Source organism: Mytilus californianus, unplaced genomic scaffold (genome assembly GCF_021869535.1).
Source record: "Mytilus californianus isolate M0D057914Y unplaced genomic scaffold, xbMytCali1.0.p SCAF_8, whole genome shotgun sequence".
Classification (NCBI taxonomy): Eukaryota; Metazoa; Mollusca; class Bivalvia; order Mytilida; family Mytilidae; genus Mytilus; species Mytilus californianus.
In genome coordinates, this window is record NW_026262734.1 from 88,746,912 (window position 1) to 88,765,065 (window position 18,154).

At 32.3% G+C, this 18,154-nt stretch overlaps 2 long non-coding RNA genes across 2 annotated transcripts; one reads left to right on the forward strand and one right to left on the reverse strand.

The window, feature by feature from the left end:
- Positions 1–219: 219 nt before the first annotated feature.
- On the reverse strand, positions 220–4,733 carry LOC127711723 (uncharacterized). Its single transcript, XR_007986865.1, has 3 exons — positions 4,279–4,733; positions 1,450–1,537; positions 220–448 (listed from the first exon to the last, which is right to left on the reverse strand). It is a non-coding gene; the product is annotated as an uncharacterized LOC127711723 (long non-coding RNA).
- A 7,615-nt stretch (positions 4,734–12,348) lies between these two features.
- Positions 12,349–18,150, forward strand: LOC127711722 (uncharacterized). The gene is made up of 3 exons (XR_007986864.1): positions 12,349–12,400; positions 16,951–17,056; positions 17,510–18,150. It is a non-coding gene; the product is annotated as an uncharacterized LOC127711722 (long non-coding RNA).
- The last annotated feature ends 4 nt before the right edge of the window (positions 18,151–18,154 follow it).

Genomic DNA, 18,154 nt, shown 5'->3' on the forward strand with positions numbered 1-18,154 from the left:
TTCACTACGTAAAAGTTCATAACATAAATTATTCCATTCACTAAACAATTTCCTTCAATTCTTAGAGAAAACATTTTTGCAATTTGTTCTTCGAAGATCTTCTTCAGTATATTTGATATGAGGGAGCGATGTAAATGAGTGGATAAAGCTGGTGTTCCTTTCAACAACAAAATACTATTTTTTTCTTCATTTCTCCCTTCTTTCGACGAATATATATAATATGTTGTTGCATTTATACAATTGTGTTTTTCTGCATCTATGATAGAACTCCATTTTGTTTATAGCCATTATCATGTGATTATGATGAAATTTCCTATTTCTTTTTTGCAGGAAAGCACACATTCCATTTCACATTAATCCAATTAGCGCACCATGTAGATAGATATCAACTTTCAGTTTCCTCTTCAGTATTGACCTATTGATCATGAAAACCAAGATGTCTGATCACCTATAAATACACAAAATAAACAAATAAAATGTTATAAATGGAGAGAGAAACAGCAATAAAAAAGCTTATTTTGTCATGTTTATGAACATTTTAAGAATATTTCATTTCTTTCTTGCATGACTTGTGAGTTCTCTTAATTCCGTGCTTTTTGTCTATGGGTTTTTATATTACCCCGGTAGTTGATTTTGTGCATTTTATCAATCTTTCGAGTTGAGGCAATTGCAACGGTTATTTTTACAGTTTGTTCTTTATATGTTGAGCTGTTAAACCACTGTCCAAGGTTAAGGTAGGGTTGAGTGCTCACAAACCTGATTTTTTTATTACATGTATTAGTTTTTATTGATTTTTAACTAGCTGTCAGTAGCTGTGAGTACTAACAGATCTTTGTGTCTTTTCGATTAAGAGAAAGGTATACATTTCCTGCTTTGTTCGGACTGTTTATTTTTTTGCAGGAAATCTACCGGTATGTCATTTGTTGTCTGGTGAAGAGTTGTCTTATTGGCAATCATGCCACATCTTCTTATTTTTATATAACCTTGCCATATTCTGATTGTGCCTGTTCCAAGTTCGGAGCCTGTAGTTTATTCTGACACTCAAATTTAGTGGTTGTAGTTGTTTCATATCTGTCATATTTATTTTTTTTTAATTTGTTTTGTTATAAACTAGGCAATTAGTTCTACAGTTGGGATTATTTCAATTTTTCGTCTGAGGGCCTTTTATAGCTGACTACTTTGACAATAGGGTATGGACTTTCTCATTATTGAAGGCCGTCACTGGCCTATAATTGCTTTTTTAGAGCAATGATCAATAGTTTTCATATTTAATATGCCACATCTTTTTATTTTTATAATAATCATGATAATCATCTTTCAAGGGCAATAACTTTATAAAAGTGGCCTTATGAGTCTTATCGAGCATCACTGATGAGTGTTTTGTAGACGAAACGCGCGTCTGGCGTAAATACAAAATTTAATCCTGGTATCTATGATGAGTTTACTTACCATTTAGGTTTTGTTGACTTCCGCAAATTTTAAATTGCCTATCATTTCTGCTGTTTATAATTTCTCTGCATCTTCTATAGTTCTTGTCCTACACATAAAAAGAGTAAAAATTATTATTTAATGACATCTTGCATCAATAATTATTTTGCTGTTTAATGTATTATATATCAATACGTGTTTAATAAAAAGCTGTACCATGAGTGCTTGATAAGCTTGTTGCCCTTTTAGCTTGGGTTTATGCTTTAAATGAATTTTAATGATCAACTACATTATAGAAAAACTCTGAGCACTGTGCAACTAAGACCCCCCCCCCACCTACAAAAAACAAAACTACAGGCTCTAAAGAGACTGTGTTGCTCACCTGACTCTATTTGGGTTTTTGAAATCATATAAAAAAGATAAAAATCATAACAGATACTTTAATAATGATTGAGGCCATATTTGGTTTAATATTGTCCTACTCCGCTGTCGGCCGTCTTTGATGATGCATCAGCTACAGAGTAACAACACTTGGTCAACACCTCATAAGGAACATTCATGCTATGTTTGGTTTCATTCCATTCAGCGGTTCTCTTAAAGAAGACATTTGTATGTATTACCTATAGGGTCCTATCTTAAACTAAGTCCCCCGCTGCCGGCCATTTTGGATGATAGATCGGCAACAAAGTAACAACTCTTGGTCAGCACCTCATAAGGAATTCAGTGGTTCTCTAGAAGTTCAAAATGTAAAAAGTTAACAACGGCAACGGACGACGACGGACGCCAAGTGATGAGAAAAGCTCACTTGGCCTTTCGAGCCAGATGAGCTAAAAAAGGACATGCACACAGAGTGGTATTCATTGAAACAAAACATGAAAATAATTTGGCTCCATTTTAAGGGATATTGCAAGTGTATATACATTTTGTAAGTTTAAGGCCGTGATTTTTGAACAAATACAATTCTAAAACCTTCCAAAGTGTGAAAATGGACAATTTTAAACAATTTTCCAACAACTAAAATTCCATAACTCTGCATCTTATATAAAAATAAATAGGGGATGATACTCCGGCTTGCATATCATATAAAGTTATAAAGGAAGATAACTGAAGAACGGTAAAATTTATACTACTAAAATTATAACTTGATCTGATTTTGTGGTAAAAAGTATTGCGTTAAAGTTTAATAAAATTTGGTTGAGGCAAACTTAATTTAGAGGACGGAAACGTAAAATTCATCATTTTTTCCATCTGTAAAGGACATAACTCTAGAACAGACTGAGTCAGTAAAAGTGACACCATCAAAATTCAAACTGTTTTTTGTGGTAATAAGCATTGTGTGCAAGTTTCATTACATTTGTTTGAGGCAAACTAAAGTTAAAGATAGAGAGCCGGAAACCAAAAATTCAGCAATTTTTCGATTTGTAAAGGGGCATAACACTAGAATGGCAACACTGACACCACCAAAATTCACACTTGATCTGAGTATTGTGGTAATAAGCTTTTGTAAAAGTTTTATAACATTTGGTTGAGGCAAACTAAATTAGAGAACAAAAACCAATGACTTTGGGACAGACGGACAGACGGTCAAGGGTTGACCCACTATCACATGACTATGGGTCATAAAAATGTAAAGGGAGTTTATGTCAATATTTAAAATCAATTCACCAAAGTTTCATAAAAATTGGTGAAAGCATTCTTGAGACTATCCAAAGTCTCAATATACAATAAAACTTAAATCAGAATTTTTTTTTTTAAATTGAAAGGGAAATTATCATGATTATGTTAATTGGCAATATTAATAAATGCATGCAACAATTTCTGAAATTTACAGTATATAGGCTTTTAACCCCACCATATTTTTGCACCTGTCCCAAGTCAGGAGCCTATATGTGGCATTTGTCAGTTTTGTATGATATTTAATTTTAGTTTCTTTTATATATTTTGGAGTCTAGTTATGACGTCCATTATCACTGAACTAGTATACATTTTTGTTAAGGAGCCAGCTGAAGCACGCCTCAGGCTGTGGGATTTTCTCGCTGCATTGAAGTCACATTGGTGACCGACTCATCTGCTCTTTGGGCAGGTTGTTGTCTCTCTGACACATTCCCCATTTCTATTTTCAATTCTATTTTAAATTCAATTATAAATGTAAGGCTTCTTGTTGATTTGTTTTACATTTGTCATTTCGAGGCCTTTTATTATATTTACAGCTTTCTATATGCATAGGTGCTTGAAGACAGGATCCTGTTTTGAGACCCGCCCATAGTCCCTCCCCCTTATTATCATAAATCTTAGATTTTTCAATATATATCACTTATTTGTACCATATACATACTAATATACCATATTTTTACTCTTAATATGCATGTTTACTATCAACGTGAATCTCGACTCCTGTCCTCAAGCACCTGTCTATATGGTATGAATTTTGGTCATTGTTGATGGTCGTACGGTTATCTATAGCTCAGCGAAGCAACATCACAACTGTTTCCAAGTTTGTGAAGTCAGAGGACTATATTCATCTTTCCGACTTTCAGATCATTTGTTGATTTTTCATGAATATGTGCCATTCCAATATGAAATAGCTAAATCATGTATATATTAAAAAAAAACTTTAAACTAGGATACTCATTTGGGGAACTAATGATTTGTTGGTTTTTCCCTAGTCCAAATAATTATGACGTCTGGCAAGACTATTTTTTTTTCTGTGACGCCTAAATAGCCTTGCAAGACGTCATAATTATTTGGACTAGGTTTTCCCCACCATCGACATCGTCCTGTGGACGAAACGAGTTTGGCGCATTAACAAAAAGATCATGTCTGTAGTGACAAGTTAGTGTGTGTGCTTACCAATATTTGAATTTTATGAGCCTTCTTTTTGAATATTTTTTTCATTTTTATGGTACAATACTGACGTCGAGTGCTGTTGTTGTTGTGCGAGTTGTGCTGTTTATTTTTTACAAAAGCGATCAAGTAATGCAGGGGAAGGAAACTTACTTAAAAGACCAAAATGAGTCGCAACTAATGGTACATAAATATTTTACTATGCAGTCAGTATCCTGATATACATGTATATACTCTTAGACTCATTTCACAGAAAAATCGTACAAGTGAAAATACTCGTTAGTCATGAACATTTTAGATCACTTAAAATTTAGATTTTATAACTTAGATTACGAAAGATGATAATTTGTCAAATAAGCCCTTGTAACCAGGTGCTGCATTTTTTAGCACGTGTCAAAAAACAGTTAAAAGTGCCGGGATCTGACAGAGCTTTCAAGAGCTATTTCTGTTACTGTGAGTTTATTATAATTATATTTATCACAAAAAGCTAATGCTAATTTCTTTTCATTTAATATGGGTCTATATGAAGCCCCCACCCCTCCTCCAGCTTATCTGATTAATTTACGATCACTCTGAGTAAAGAAAGTAAGTCACAATTGCTTATATAAGGTATTTTAAATTCTGGTTGATAGTTGTCTCATCACCAATCATACTACATCTCCTTATTTTTTTTACAATAAAGCTATATTTAGATGCGGTATAGTGATGTATGTGTAAACATGCAGCATGCTTGTAAATAATTGTTAAAATACAGCACAAAAGATGCATAATATATCAAACCCGAGTCAACGCCATGTCAAAAACTAAAAAAACAACAACAAAAAAAGGCCAAATGACAAATAGTCTATAAAAACAACTATAGCATACCAAAATATATAATTTGTAAAGACTTGCATGCAACTAGGCCTATACAGTAGCTCTATGTTCTTATAGATCTTATAACATTACGATTAAAAGTCAGATTATGTGTGTGTAAGTTTATTAGAAAATTCAACGAGACACGTCCTAATCAGGTAAAATCCAAAATAACAATTTACAAATTCAGATCTACTGCCTGTTGTATATTGCTTACATGATTGTATATTGCCAAACGAATAAATATGTCTGGTACGGGATGGCGGCTTCGAAGCGGAGACAAAAAGACCCAGATAAATGAAAGTGTAGAATTTTTGTTGTGGAGAATTTTTTTTTAAAGAACTAGATTCATATCTCAGAATTTGAATATAGCATCTCGTTTTCTTTAGATAAATTGTTAGCTATTACTGACTATAATAATTACCCCCTTATAAGTATTCGCAAAACATGAAGTTAATGATCAATGAATATGAAAACATTTTATAAAGCATAAATATTGGTAAACGGACAGCAAGTCATAGGACTAGTATAGTTCGAATAAATTAGTTTACAATAACTGTTGAAAGGTTATGAGAGAAAAATCTGGATGAATTTATTTTTATTAGAATGATTTATTTTACAGTAAAGGCTTCATATTTTTAATCAGTTATTTGTAAAAGAAAGGTGACATGTTTAACACCATGGAGCCAGTAAATTAACAAACTACTATGATGGATTTTTTTCTTTACAATCATTGATCATTATTAATATTTGAGAATAACTTTTGTTTACAATTCGTTTTCATAAATAATGGTTCAAGAAAAAAACTTTTTGAAAATTAGTCTGTTAGTTTCCAAAGAAAAAAATATCTTAAAAACTGAACTGTGAGTTTTCAATCGTTACGTTTTGTTATACTTTTTTAGTGTTAATCTCAGCAAAGACAAATTTGGTGATAAAAATCGATTTGTTGGTCTTTAAAAAAAAACATACGTCATAATGTAATCTTCATCTGGAGATATTCATTCCCTACTGTAAAATATTGAGTTTTTGGTTGATTAATGTCGGGTGTGTCTGACGTACCGAATAATATATGATAGGTACATGTAGGTCTTGTAATTGAGACCGCCCGTGATACGGTCGGAAAATTTCGACTGCCAACGAAAAAGGATGGACAGAAAATTGGCCTAATACCAGGCTACTTATAGTCCACTTGAAGAGTTGCTGCAAGGATTCAGCGTCCCCATTCGTGTCTGAGCACAACCCAATGGACGTTCCACTATCATTACTGCTAAGGATTTATTGCCGGTCAGAAGAAGACCTGTAACGACGCTATTTTTATAGTTACTCTAGTTCGCTAACGAATTCGCTTCTTGTTCCATTGAATATAAAGGAAAAAGTTATCTAATATATATGTATATATATATATATACACGTCTAAATTGAAAACAACGTTCAAACCTATGATTGCGTTGGATAAAAACCGCAATTTTTATACGTGTGCATGTAAAACAAATTTCTTGGTAGAGGGGTCTAAATACAGCATAAACAACATTTTCCAAAAGACCAAAAAGTGAAAAAGTATATTTTGACAAAACGCATTTGACTAACAGGTCGAACAACTGATGTTCTTAAACCCTGCTGACTGCCATTGGCTATTACCAAATAAATTGATCACCAGATGTAAAAAATGGATCTTACATATTAATTAAATACCAAACAGAAAACAATAAACTTACGGAAAAGATGGTATACCGCAAACATGAGGTGCAAAAATTTGTACACCATATCCGGATTTCGACATTTAATGTCTCTTCAGTGATGTTAGGGATCGAAACGGTATTTGGAAGGCCATATAATATATGTAGTAAAAAAAAATAAGACTGAAAATGCACCAAATATTTATATTCAATATGAATACTCACATTTTGTCTATTACAACAACAAGTTGTTCAAAAATTGTTGTAATAGACAAAATGTGAATATTCATATTGAATATAAATATTTGGTGCATTTTCAGCCTTATTATTTTTCCCTATTTTATGCACAGCATGGACAAAATTTAAAACTTTTTAATATATATATATATTTTTCTTGAACTACTATAAATAAAGTAGTTCATTTTAAAATGTATTCTTTAAAGGTTAAGAAAACAATAAGTTAAAATGGCTGGTACATACATGGCTTCAAAAAGGTATAGCCAATTTCCCGTTTATTTTTTTTCGTTGTTTGGTTCACATGTTCAAATTTAATAAATTGATGAATTTAATAATTTATTGATATCCTAAATCTTTGTTAATATATTTACTTCGGTAGAAAAGAAAGTGAATCTTCTCATCGGGACTTTAATTAATCTGCATATCTCTTAAAATAAAATTGAGAATGGAAATGGGGAATGTGTCAAAGAGACAACAACCCGACCACAGAACAGACAACAGCAGATGGCCACCAACAGGTCTTCAATGCAGCGAGAAATTCCCGCACCCGGAGGCGTCCTTCAGCTGGCCCCTAAACAAATATATATACTAGTTCAGTGATAATGAACGCCATACTAAACTCCAAATTGTACACAAGAAACTAAAAAAAATAATACAAGACTAACAAAGGCTAGAGGCTCCTGACTTGGGACAGACGCAAAAATGCGGCGGGGTTAAACATGTTTATGAGATCTCAACCCTCCCCCTATACCTCTAGCCAATGTAGAAAAGTAAACGCATAACAATACGCACATTAAAATTATCTATTTTGGGATTGAAAAAAATATCTTTAAAAAATGCGATTTCGAGCCTATTTCTTCATTTTAATTTGGTTACACGTTCAGCAATAACTGATACAAATATGATACATTACCAATGTTAAGGCCATATATTTGAAGCTGTTCAAAATTTTGTACATTATAGCTGGGACTATTATACTAAAAAAATAGTTAGTATAATAGTCCCAGATTATAGGTACGTGTATCAGATTGGACATTTTTTTTTTATTGTTCTATATAAATAATCTTACTATAAGTTATCTCAGGTCTAAACAAAATGTTACTATGAGTTTTCTAATGAGTTTTGTTTGATAATTTTTTGTTTAATTCAGTTAAAAGTTTGTTTTTTTTACACGAGAAGGTCTGCTAAAAAGTTTATGATGATCTCTTTTTTTTTCATCATAACAAACGGATACTATTTAATGTACACTAGGTAGACTTTCCTCTATTCCGATGAAGGCAGTGCACGTCTTTCATTTAAAAGATTAAATCGTTGTTTTGCAACAGACGGCGGCACATCGGGCATTGACTTACCATTTTATAATTTGTAACAATTATGATTAACCATATATTTATGAGTTATAACAAAATTATTTTTTATACATCTTTATTTAAGATGATCGAGATTTGAGAATGATATGAAAATAATAAAATATATATTACAAAAAAAAGGTTATCTCAGGTCTAGTTATCTAGTATAAAATATATTCACTGGAAATTAGCCCTTTAAAACACAAATCCCCGTTTACTCATTGCGAAGTTTATTTGCTAGTGTTTTTTTAATCTTTTTTTTTAATGATTTTATTATATTATCTTTTTTGTGAAAATTTTGAGTGGTTGAACATGAAATGGACACCGATGCTACAAAGAAAATTTGTTTAATGTCATCTGTTGCAATATATACTAAGTATAACACGTGGACAGGATGTTCCCCAGAAAATTAAGGTATTCAAAATAAGTTATACACACCCCAAGGGTACACGCCACTGTCATATGGAAAATTACTGGGTCACCAGTAAACTGGTAATCAGCCATGCAACTAATCAGTTGACTGACCATGCCACTACAATTTAAAAAGCTGGTCGTTAGATCAAAATGAAATATTTATTTTAATTTAAAATTGAAGAACTAAAAGGATTTATCATAATTATGAAAGGAAATAATTCAACAAAATCGGATTATTTCCCAAAAGATTATATATTTTTTAAATTTTTTCCGGGGAAAATAGAAAACTGTATCAGAGACATATATATATATAAAGGGTCCCATCAAGGATTTTATAGAAATCCTTGGTCTCATGAAATGGATCTCACACCGACATGCATAATTGAAATTTATACATTGATTGATTCTATGATTTCTTGAGAAATCAGGAGCGAAATATAACAAATATTTAGTTTTGATATTAAATTAAATTTACTTTTCCTCGCTATAATTCATTTGACATAACATTGAGGGATTTAAGGGTTTGTCCGTACAACGTTAGTATTTCACATGACTTATTTTCGCGCTTCGCCTTGAAGCTCATTATTCAGACTGTTTCAGACAAGATGATGAAAATAACATGCAAGGCACTTTTTTTTCGATCACCGTGAAGTGCACTCTCCCCCTCTTCAAGAATTGTTTATTTATAAATCCTCGTCCTTTTTAAAATTACCACACTCTTTGTGATTACCGTTATGCTATTATGCTAACAGTAATTAACCCGGGACTTGATTTACATGTAATATCAGGGGCGATTCTAGCCAGGATAAAGGGGGTCTTAATACATAGGCAGATCCAGGGGGGGGAGGGGGGGGGCCTGCCCCCCCCCCTTTGGTGGGAAAAATTTGGTTGATTATATAGTGAATCACTGAAGCATGACTGCGGTACGTCTAAACACCGCTCAGGACCTCCTGAGTGCACTCAGGACATACAAAGTGCACTCAGGACATGAAATAGTTGTTTTAGTGAGTAGTGAAGGTATGCATTCGATAGACAATTTAATTTTCCATCTTATAATTTTTGTTTTGATAAAATCAATTTAATATTTAGGAAGTTATTGAACTTTTCATTGGCACGCGCCGTATTTATGAAATATGTCAGGCATGACCGGTGATTATATTGAATATCAATTATCATGTTGATTAAGTCGTTTGATCTTTAATAATTAGAAGTGATAAGTAATGGTACTAACCTCATCCAAGTAAGCTTGGCAAACAAACAAAACCAAGATGTCTTTTGAAAAATAAAGAACAATGAAGATATATTGTTTTAGAAAAAAAATGTTAAATAAACTTTTCGTTTTGTTTGTAATAATTGAAGCCATTTGAGAAATATAAGAAATCTACACATTGTTGGGAAATTTTAATTCAATTCATTTCATTTGAAAACGTTAAAAAATACAGATATAAATTATTGCAAAATGTGGCGATTATTTCTAAACAATTTCATGTAGTAAGATTTGGTTTAACATTGAGCTCGTTCTTGTCCAGTATTAAGATTCCTTGAGCAGTTTTAATGTTAAAATAAATTCTGAAGAATGATTTGTTGTAAAACAGTGAAAAGAAAATGTCTAAATTTTATTTCTGAGTAATACGAATGTTTAACAAATCAGCATTTAGTAAGATTTTATTTCTCATTTAAATCGTTCTTGTCCATCCAGTAATACAAGCCTAGAACGAATTTCAATGTGTAAATAAATTCTGAAAAAAATGAATTTGTCTCCGTTTTCTGAAAATTGTCATATTTGGGTATTATTTCTAAACATTTTGTAAGGAAGATTGTAGAATGATTCTAAACTAAATTCAAAAATTGATTTTTTCATTGTAAAACAAAAGAAAAAAATATTTAATTTTGTTTCTCAGTTCTTCCCATGTTTATTTTTGTCAGTTTACTGTCCTAAATAAGTGCTATCGTATATTGAACTCTCGCCATTTATCATATTTTGGTATTTTACAAAAAAAAAATTATGAACATTTCGGTCCGTACAGAAAACATGATGTATCATTTCAATGCTGGTTTTCGAAAACAAAAGAACAGCGAGAAAGACTATTTCGGAGACTGTTGGTTGACACGAAATCCGTTCAAACCACGACTTAGTCTTCGTGCACATATTTTGAAGTGCCAAAACCCCAGAAACTTGCTCGTAAGCCAAACCAAAGAAAAAGACCAAGGACAGCATGTACGCAGCCAAGATATTAGACTTAGCAAATCATATAAATAAATTCATCTAAATATTGTCATTGTAAATATTGTACATAATTGTCTTCTCTATACATATGTATATGGTTTATTGAGAATAAAGATATACAAATTCAATAAAATTTGATATTCAGCAAACATTGTTTTTGTTTATTAAGTTGATTTGGAGAGAGAGAAAAAAAAATCCCGAAGAAAAAATCGAACTTGCTACAGAAAAACGGCAACTATAAAACACAACTTTTTTTTTTTATTTTCTTTATGCATGAACTGCAGACCACAAAAAAAATAATTTAACCGGCATATCATGAAAAATAAACTGAAAAAGTACATCGAATAATACCCAAATATGATAATTTAAATACAATTAAATACAACAATGATGAAGTAGAGCAGAATATAATGGTACAACAGTGCCACCGTTCTGAAGATCCATAGGTATCCATAGAAATGTTTTTTTTTAAATTTTTTCTCCATAAACGTAAAATTTACTATGCATAATTTAAATTTAACTACATTAAACAATCCCTTAAAACTTAAAACATCGTGTTATTAATTTTAAACGTAACACTGTTCTAACAACACAATTCATAAACAAAAATAAAGATAATCCAATCAATTTTGTTGATTGAATAATTCACGGCTCAGTAGTTGTGTAATCAGTGACACGTGCTCTCATTATTTTATAAGAATTGACATATCTATCAATTTCGATTTCAAATTCTACCAAAATTTAACTCTTAAATAAGTAGCGTGTAACGAAAATATACAGCCATCCTGTGTGCAAATACGATGCCTATAAAGGGTCCTGAGTGCACTCAGGAGGTCCTGAGCAGTGTATAGACGTACCCGCATGACTGGAGCGGGCCCCCCTTAGACCAGTCAGCCCCCCCCCCCCCCCCCCTTACAAAAAGTTCTGGGTCCGCCACTGAAATATATGTCTCCATTAAATCAGAGACATATATGTCTCTGATTAAATGCAATGATCGTTCACAAAAAGGGGAATCAAACCCCCGGATCCCATCCCCCTTCGATCCGCCACTGATTGTGAATATAAATATAATTGTTACTTAAAAGTCATAGACTAGTACTAGCTCCGAGCACCTGTTTTGGGATATATACAGCTAATTAACCGTAAATAACTGCGAGATAATGAATAACAAGTTGATAATTGTCTATTCTCTGCTAATTAATGTACCTGCAATTCACCCTGATTCATTTGTGAGACCACCGACACTAATAATATTACCTCAAAGTTAGAGGTTCTCCGTTACTGGGAACTTCATATCGGATCCGATCAATATATTGGTTCCATTCCCCCTAGTAATAATGATCCATTTGCAGTGACGATGACAATCAAAGGTATACTCATTACTGTTGATTTTGCATGATAACATACATGTTATGTCAACTCACTTCTCCTTCCTACGGCGTCAGAGAGAGAAAAAAAAGCCTTGTAATGCGTCATAATTATTTGGACTACTTCCATATGACTTTAAAAAAAACCAAACAATAGTTTATTTCACTGATTGAGATTGGACTGACGAGACATTTCAGCATGTGAAATCTTAATTGTTAGTCCAAGTACACAGTTATCATCCGTTGATTTTCATTTTTTACAAAAAGATTTCCTAGTGTGGACCATGTATTACTTTAAAATTTATTTATTTGTATTTTTTATGCATAAAAAGTAAGTACAATGAAGTAGGGGGATGAAATTATTTTATTTTAGTTTGAGAATCACTCATACTTCTTGTATGATGTCACCTTAGCCTACAAATTACCAAAAAGAACACTTTTTTATTTCCTCTAGCTTATGTGTATGCCTTTTCATATACATGTAAAAATGTGTTACTGCCTATATATTGACCTTAAATGTTATTCAGTCTTCCATGGCCTAATAGTTCTACTCATGTGGTATGCTATAAGCAGATAAGTAACTTTCTTTCCTTTTGAAATACAAATAATTTTTTAAATATACATGAAGAATACTTATATTAGCCGCTCCCCCCCCCCCTTAATTTTGAAATCTCTTAATTTTAGGCATAGGCTCATATAAATTCGACTTTTGAAGAATTGAAATAAATCTGAGACAGCAAATGAGTATTGAGCTGCTTTACATTAAAATACATTATGTACATACATGTGACATACACAATTATATATAAATAGTTATAAAGACATTTAAAAAGCAATTTTTTGCAATATTTAAATTATGTAGGCCCAAATTTTGATAGTTAAACGTTAAACTTTAAACGGCAAAAAATTAACACCCAAAGTTCAAACTTATAGTCTTTAATGTATATATGCTATTGCCATGAAACTAGGTAAACTGTCTTATAATTCTCTAATCTTAGTTCATGCCAAGTTTGATTAAAATTAGTATTTCTACTCTATTAGGTCTCTAGTGTGGATATAGTGTATAACTTGCAAACTATTTTCATACTCCTTCCAAATTTATTGCGGATGAATGACATTTTTACCAGATATTCGGAATCCTCTGGTTTTATCCATGCAGTGCCATTAAAAAATTTTTGCCAACAAACCCCTACTTTTCTTTTCATATTTTTATTACATAGTTTAAAAAGCCATATTTGAAAATCTTATAAAATCCTTGTTATTTTTCCATAGCTTTTGAAAGAAAAAGGTGCCAGTGTTAAGTGTATGAAAAATCTAGAGAGAATCACTTCCCGCCAAATTTTTAATGGCTTATATCTTAAAAACAAGCACACGGACCCTTCATTTTTTCTGTTTTTTTAGTTCCTTTATTCATATTCTTTTAAAAAGCTTGTTATTTTGAAACGGAGTAGCGAACATCCTTAAGGCCAAACAAAAATATATGTCTGTTTACGGTTACCCGACCGACCGTCCTTTTGAGCGCCGACCCTAAGTCATTTTATTTCCGTCGTAAAAGCAAAAATTAACTGAACTCGTGTCAAAAATGAAGTTTGTGTTGCCAATAATATAAATCAATTGCCTGATACATCCCAATGTTCACAATCGTGAATATGACAGCTGTTATAAGGAAATTCGTGACTCATGTGATGAAATAAACACTTTGCCGCCATTTTTTCCCCAACCAATAACCAAGGGAAATAATCCAATCATTAAAATAACGGGTAAAATTGGCCAAGGATCAACTCAGACCACGACAAGACGAAACGGCATGACTCAAAATCATGTCGCAAAAAATAAAATGGAAATACCGACCTACCTAGCCTTTTTTTTAAAGTATGTAACCTTAAACAGACATATATTTTTTGGGGCCTAAGTAGTGATTTGGTATAGTTTGAAAAGGTCAAATATTAGTATGTCTGTGAAGTTGTCAAACTAAATTAAAGACCCTTTAAACATAAAATTGTCCATATTTTGAGTTATAGCTTATAGATTTTTCTATTATGTTAATATGTCCTGTCCCAAAAGTAGTACACTACACTGTTAAAATCTCTTTTGGATAGAGCCAGCGCAATTTTTTAAATTTGCCTTTTTGCTCATCGTTCCGAAGGAACAGTGCGATTTTGCCATCACTTGGCGTCCGTCGTCGTCTGTCGTTGTTTTTCGTCAACCATTGGCGTCCGTCGGGTGTAAACTATTTCGTACATCTTCTCCTCTACTGAACCAATTCCTACCAAACTTAGGCTGAATGATCTTTAGGGTATTTACAATAAAGTTTGTGTTTTGTTACATGGTTGTCATGGCTAAATATGAACATAGGGGTAAATGCAGTTTTTGGCTTTTATCTCAAAACCCAAAGCATTTAGAGCAAATCTGACACAGAGTTAATTATTCATTAGGTATTCAAAGTTCTATCAGCCCTGAAATTTTCTGATGAATGTAATAACCCATTGTCATGATTGTTGGGTTGCTGTCACTTAATTGGTAATTTCAAGAAATATTTGCAGTTTTTGGTTATTATCTTTAATATTATTCATGATAAAGATAAACTGTAAACAGCAAAAATGTTCAGCAAAGTAAGATCTACAGATAAGTTTCTATAACCAAAATTGTCAATGGACCTCTTAAGGAGTTATTGCACTTTAACGACAATTTTACACAATTTGTTTATCATGTTTTCTAACTTTAAAAAATCTTCTCCTCTGAAACTACTAAACCAATTCCAACCAAACTGAGGCTGAATGATCCTTAGGGTATTTAGAATAAAGCTTGTATTTATTTTCTGTTTCATCAATAAACATGGCTGCCATGTCTAAAAATAGAACATAGGGGTAAAATGCAGTTTTTGGATTATATCTCAAACACTAAAGCATTTAGAGCAAATCTTATGTGAGGTAAAATTGTTCATTATGTCAAGTTCTATCAGCCAGTAAATTTTCAGATGAATCTAACAATAAATTGTTGGGTTGCTGCCACTAGATTGGTAATTTTAAGGAAACTGCAGTTTTTATTTTGTGGTCAAAATATTGGTATGACGTTGACGTTGGCGGCATCATAGTCGTCCAAAGACACATTGGTTTTCACACTCAAACTTAAGTTGAAGTTAATGGATCTCGATGAAATTTTACCTTAAGGTTCAATACCACAAAAGGAAGGTTGGGATTGATTTTTGGGGTTATGGTACCAACAGTTAAGGAATTAGGGGCCAAAAATAAGCATTTTTGTAACTTCCGGACATAACTTGTGTGTTAGTGTATGAATCTCTCTGACATTGTACCACAAGATTCCATATCACAAAGGGAATGCTGGGATTGATTTTGGGGGTAATTGCCTCAAAATTTTAGGAATTAGGGGCCAAAAAAAAGGGGTAAAAAACAAGCATTTTTCTAGTTTCATGACAATAACTTGTGTGTAAGTGTATGGATCTTTCTGAAATTGTACTACAAGGTTCCATATCACAAAGGGGAAAGCTGGAATTGATTTTGGGGGTAATTGCCCAAAATGTTAAGGAATAAGGGGCCAAAAATAAGCATTTTTCTAGTTTCCAGACAATAACTTGTGTTCAAGTGTATGGATCTCTCTGAAATTGTACTGCAAGGTACCATACCACAAAGGGAAGGCTGGGATTGATTTTGGGGGTAATTGCCTCAAAATTTTAGGATAAAGGGGCAAAAAACAAGCATTTTGCTAGTTTTAGGACAATAATTTGTGTGTAAGTGTATGGATCTTTATGAAATTGTACTACAAGGTTCCATATCACAGGGGGAAAGCTGGGATTGAGTTTGGGGGTAATTGCCCTAAAAGTTTAGGAATTTGGGGCCAAAAAGGGGCCAAAAAAACAAGCATTTTTCTTGTTTCCAGACAATAACTTTGTGTTCAAGTGTATGGGTCCCTCTGAAATTGTACTGCAAGGTACCGTACCACATAGGGAAGGCTGGGATTGAGTTTGGGGGTGATGAATCATAAGGGGGTTCAACAAATTTGGGGGGATTTTTTTTCCTTTTTTTCCTTTTGTTTTCTTTAAAATTTTCCATTTTAAATTGGTTATTTCTGATTTATATATAAAAGCAAATAATAATGATACAGTTTGAATAGGTAAATTAGAAATTTTTAAGTTGTTACACCACATTCATTTTGTGAGCCTCTTGTTTTAATTGCTTCTGTAAGTTATATATTAATTTGAAATTTTGACAACAGACACATACAGATTATACTGTTAACAATATTTCAGAGTTTAATGTTGTCAAGCACACAAATCATAGAAAAATAGTTAATCACGTCATTGTTGTCCATTGAAAAATTAGTATGAACACGATGAAAAAGTACAGGAATGTTTGTTTGTTAAACTATTGACCGTGGTTATGTCTTTGAAACTGTTGACTGGCAAATAGTCTGTGAAATGAAATAGCACAAATATTTCATTCTTTTTTATATCATGGTATATAGAAAAACACATACTGATGTATCATAATAGTTATAGTGACTGTCATTAAATTATAGTTTTTACCTTTTTTAAGTTTAGGGCAAGAAATATAGAAGATAAAGAAAAATATAAACAATTACAACTGTACAGTAGAAATGATCGGCAAAACAAGATAAACAGAAGACAACAAGGCCTAAATGGTAAGACCACTTCTATATAATAAAAGTGATTGCCCTTGAATGATGACTATTATAAAAGTAAGAAGATGTGGTATGGTAAATGAGTTATCTATCCACCAGAGTTCAATGAAGTGGATGCAAGCAATTAAAGACCAATGACGGCCTTCGATAATGAGAAAACAATCATGTCTGTGAGCACTCCACCTAACTATAATCTAGGACAGTGGTTCAAATAGCACAACATATGAACAAACTGTAAAAACTGTTGAAAGTGGCTCAACTCATTATCACTGCAAGGCACTAAAACGACTGATATTAAGTCGTGGACACAAAGCACTGAAATAACAGAACTCATAATCATGATTAGTAGGAATATCAAATTTAAGTTTCTCAAAATGTTCATATTAAACATGATAAAATAAGCTTATTTCATATTGTTGTTTTTTTCTCAATTTATATTTTGTGTATTTATAGGTGCAGAGACTTCTTGGTTTTCATGATCATCAACAGATCAATACAGAAGAGGAAACTTAAGGTTAATACTTTTCTACATTGTGTGCTAATTGGATTAATGTGAAATGAAATGTGTGCTTACCTGGAAAAAGAAAATAGGAAATTTCTACAAAATGGCTGTAAACAAAATGGAGTACAATTATAGATGCACAAGAACACAATTGTGTAATTGCAACAACCTACACTGAAGGATTAGGGAGAAATGTAGAAAAAAAAGTATTTTTTTGTCGAAATAAACACCTGCTTTATCCATTCATGTACATAGCTCTGTCATATCAACTATATAGAGGAAGATGTTTGAAGAACAAATTGCAAAAATGTATTCTCTACCAATTGAAGGAAGATGTCTGGTGGATGGAATTATTTATGCACTGAACTGTTTTGTAGGGGATTGAATAATTGTACGCAGCAGAAAAGTTAAATTAACATGAAAAGTGGTTATTTTATTTAATCCGCAAATATGAGCACAATATTAATAACATCACAAATAGTATGATATTCATAGCATTTTGCTTATTATTGTATTGTCTCAAACAGCTAGCCTATTGTTTTTGTATGTCATGTTACTCATCAGTGAACATTTTATTAAAGTTTTAATTATCTTTT